The sequence below is a fragment of the Kryptolebias marmoratus genome, linkage group LG5 (genome assembly GCF_001649575.2).
Source record: "Kryptolebias marmoratus isolate JLee-2015 linkage group LG5, ASM164957v2, whole genome shotgun sequence".
NCBI lineage: Eukaryota > Metazoa > Chordata > Actinopteri > Cyprinodontiformes > Rivulidae > Kryptolebias > Kryptolebias marmoratus.
Window position 1 is genome coordinate 6,385,317 of NC_051434.1, and position 4,202 is coordinate 6,389,518.

The following is a 4,202-nucleotide window of genomic DNA, read 5'->3' on the forward strand; positions in this document are numbered from 1 at the left end:
TGCAAGCAATCCAGCTTACATCACATCTCAGCTTTAAAAGCTCAACTCCACACTCTCTATTTCTGAATTGAGAAAGCTCCTCGGATGAGAAGCGAAACGTCTTCAGCTACAGAATAGAAGTCCAGTTGTTTTTGTTTTTTAACTTTTTTTGAAAAAACCTCCAAGGTCTCTTTAAAGACAGTGATTTGTTCTGAAGATGTGGAGGAAAAAAATCTGAAGTTCCTCAATTAAAATGTTCTGGATGTTATGTAACCAACTGGAACAAACAAGATGCCTCGGTGAGTAGGTGTCTCTGATGAGAGCAAACTACCTGCACACTTTAAAGGAAGCCCCTGATCTAATGCCTGCATGCTTTATGAAGTGCATATGAGCGATATTGTGATGTTGCAGTCGTTTCCGAGGCACAGACTGCAGGTTGAGAGGTGCCCGCGAGTCATGTTTCTTGGCAACACACAGCCACGTAGCAAGAAAGAGCTTAAAAAATTTAAAAGAACAATACATCTATGTTTTACTCCTGTATACTCGGCTCTACTGGGGCTGCTATTCTCAGCAATCACTGCAAAGGCAGAATAGCAGGTCGACTGATTTCCAATCCCACACAGTTAACACACAAACAGAGTCACACACCTCTGCAGAGGTTCCACTTCACGACTTCCTGTCTTTAAAGACTGAAAGTAAATTTAAGGGCATCATTTTGCTGCGTGACATGGTCCTTAGGTTATAATGTGGTTCTGAGATGTTCAGCTGACCTTGCTTTGATTTCCTATGTGAGCACTGCTTTTCCACCTGCCTTCCTCTGGAGCCTGAATCTGCTTTCAGGGTCTTTAAAGGGATGGTTCAGGTTTCTGAGATTCTGTGGAGATGTTGTGAACAATTAATATCTTACCAATTGTAAATAGCTTTTTGAATGATCTCAGTTTTGGAGAAAATGAGTTTCATTCTGACCGAACTGAGAAGCTAACGGCTAATCCAAGCAGGGTCAAGATGAAAGAAGATCACTGCCGTTTGAAACAAGTCTAAAAAGGTTTCACAGCGGTTCACGCAAACCCTTAACACTGTTGTTCACTTTACATCACTTGGTTATTTGCATAGAATAATTTGATTATTTCCCAGCACAAAGAGCGACAGCACAGCTAGCTGTAGCATGGAGAACTTCCAGGCAGGAATATCACAATATTTCTGAGAGAAAAAATGAGTGATGTGAAACTGACAGCAGAGCCGAGGTTCATAAAACATCATTCACAGAAACCACTATGGAGTTATTGAGACTGGAGCTGTTTTAAGACAACAACAGTCCGCTGTAGTCTTGGCCCCACACCGATTAGCTGCTAGCTCATCAATCCACTCACAATTAAATTGATTTCTCCAATCTGAGGCCATTCAAAGGGCCATCTATAACAGATACAGCATTAAATGCTCATAACCTTTCCCCAGAATCTCTTTTCAAAAGATCTGAGCTACCACTTTAACTCCAAACCTTCAGACATTACACCTAATTGTCATCATATACTCTGTATATCCAACTCAACAGGAAGCTTATATTCTACTAAAAAGAACAATGGACCAAAATGTTTGCTCTTTCTGAGCCCTGAAAAACTTGCAAAAATTTCCCTTGTTGTGTTCTGCTGTGATCCAGTTAAAGATGATGATTAGCCTGAGGTTGTCCACCACTGACACTGATCTCCAACACGGTCAGTAACAGAAATGAGGGCACTTTAAGAAAAACACTAAGCATCCCAAAGCATCCAGACGTCGTAAACTATTTATTTTCTTGTAATCAACATAAATGCAGCCCGTCTGAACGCGCTCTTAAACCTAAAAAGTCTCATTATAATTTGCTCTAGGTTAAGCGTAGTGAAAACATTTCTTGAGTTATTTTTGTTATCTAATTATTTATGGCCAAAAATGTTGTGATGACAGTTGTTTAAATGTCATTTTGAGTGTAAGTACTGGATGCTGAGAACACTAACCTGAGTTAACTTCAGTCTGATGATGTGGTGTCTCCCTCTCCAAGTACAATGGGATACCTGTGCAGCCTCATCAGTGACAGAACATTTCACACCGAGCACGCCTCATTTCTCCACCAGCCTGTGGGGTACAGAGAGACTGTTAAATCTACAAGACATGGATCCGACTCAGTCCCAGATAACACATTTGCTTGACACTCTCCGACGACGCTCATCATGTAAATCTCGACTTTGATGGAGGGTGTGCTGACACGGGTTCAGACACTTTGGTTCCCGTTGTGTGACAGAACTGTTAATCTCGACCCGACGCGTTCATCCACAGCGTGTATTCATATGCACCGCGCGCCCGCCAAGGCTACCTCTTTAAAGACATTTGTTTGTTGTGATAAAACATGAAACAGGGCAATAAGTTTCTGTTTTGTGCTGCAGAATGAGGCGTGATTTATCATCGCAGAGATCAGAGAGCTTTTGCTCAATTTATAAAGCGGCATCTGAGTCAAGATTCTTTTGCATTCATTGGATTCTTCTGTCATTTTTCAAAAGCATAAAGAGAGTTATTTCTCTCTAAGTGCGAGCTGTCGAGGCAGAGCCAGATTTTGACAGATAGTACTTTTTCTTTTTTTTATTTGAGAACTAAAGTGCAAGGAGAAAAAAAAAATCAATGCAGTAATTGTATCCATTTCAGTTTTGACATTAGGTGAAGCAAAAATGTTTTTTTAATGTGGGTTCAAATTTCAAGTCATAAAAGTTTTTAATTAGAAAAGAAAGGCAGTGAGGATTCTGAGTGATGGATAACTTTGATGGAATTTGTTGAAGAAGCTGAAACTAAGTTGTTAAAGTGACGAGCTGAAAGAAGCAAGGCATTAGCAAGAAGCTAAAAGCAGCAAAAGACTAGCTAAAATCAGGAAAAGGTTAGCTAAAAGTATCAAACGGCTAGCTAAAAGGCCTTTTAAAAGCTAAAACTAGCATAGAAAACAAAAATAAAGAAAGCATTAAAGCAGATTTTCAAATGAGCAAGGTTTTTGAAGGAACTGAAAAGACCTCTATGTATTTCTACAGGGAAAACATAAATAAAGTAAATACTTTAACAAATATACAAAAGTCACAAAAACATCAACTAACTCCTGAATGAACTGAGTGTTTTGGCACATGAATAAATAAAATAGCACAAAGTATGCAGAAGAAATTAGATTGCAACAAACATCCAAAAAATAAAAAATAAAAATAGAAAAACAAAAGTGTGAAGGCTGAATCAGATTTTACACGGTAAGGTCTGAAATCGCAGAATAATGAATCAGCGATTACCTTCAAACTCTACACACATATACATGCTGAAACCTTACTAAAAATGCTCCTTTATTCCATTATTTTCCCTAGAAGAACCTTCAACAACACATCGGTGTAGAAAATTGAAACGGCTGCAGTCCACCATACTCATCAAGATTGATTCTGACCTGTTGACACAGCCGAAAACTCTGACAGCGATGCCTCAGATCTGGTTGGCATGCTGTGTGAGAAGGTATATACGAACGTTTCAATTGACGGAGCAAGAGACAGAGATAGAGATGGATAAGAAAAACATAAGAAGGCTGAACTGTCTGCAGGCAGAATGTCAAACTCGGAGGATCTGTCTTGTATCTGTACCCCTTCAGAATAACAAGAACTTCATCAATATGTTTCTGACTCTAGTTTGGTTTGAGAACCATATTTATAGACATATATTGTGTCGTTTGGAGGAGATTTCTTTTCAAGCATTACCATTACAATGTGTTGAAGACTGCTGACAAATAATCCCACTGGAGAGTGAAAAGAGTGATTCTTGAAAACTGAATTGCGTCTCGTAATTTTTTCTGCTCAAGAAACGACCTCTCTTACCTTCTTGAGTGGCCAACTTGAGATTTATTTACTTCACTGGCAGCACTGAAATTAAAACCACGACACTCAAAACAAGAGGAGCCAACATATTCCAATCCTAAAAAATCCTGTTTCTGTGATCCTCAAATGTCTTATAAACTCTACTCAAATAACAAGAAAGTGGCCCATTTTCTCATTTTACTCAGCCCGAAGGATGCAATTTGAGATTTGATTCACCATTAGGGGTTTACGACTTTGCCTCGATGTGTCTTTAATGAGAAGTTTGCAGCACGTCTAAATCTGTCTCCATCATGTCTTTTCTGTACATACGGTCGACTTTTATCTGCATCTTAGGATGAGTTCACCAGAAACGGTTCACCA

The 4,202-nt window shown here is 39.1% G+C and overlaps 1 protein-coding gene across 1 annotated transcript in view; it reads right to left on the bottom strand.

Annotated features, from left to right (window-relative positions):
• LOC108240668 (dolichyl-diphosphooligosaccharide--protein glycosyltransferase subunit STT3B) overlaps window positions 1-1,989 on the bottom strand; it is an 85,311-nt gene extending 83,322 nt beyond the window's left edge. The window contains exon 1 of the mRNA XM_025006887.2: window positions 1,971-1,989. The gene's annotated coding sequence lies outside the window, so the exon portion shown is untranslated. The remainder of the gene's footprint in view (window positions 1-1,970) is intronic.
• Between the last annotated feature and the right edge of the window lie 2,213 nt (window positions 1,990-4,202).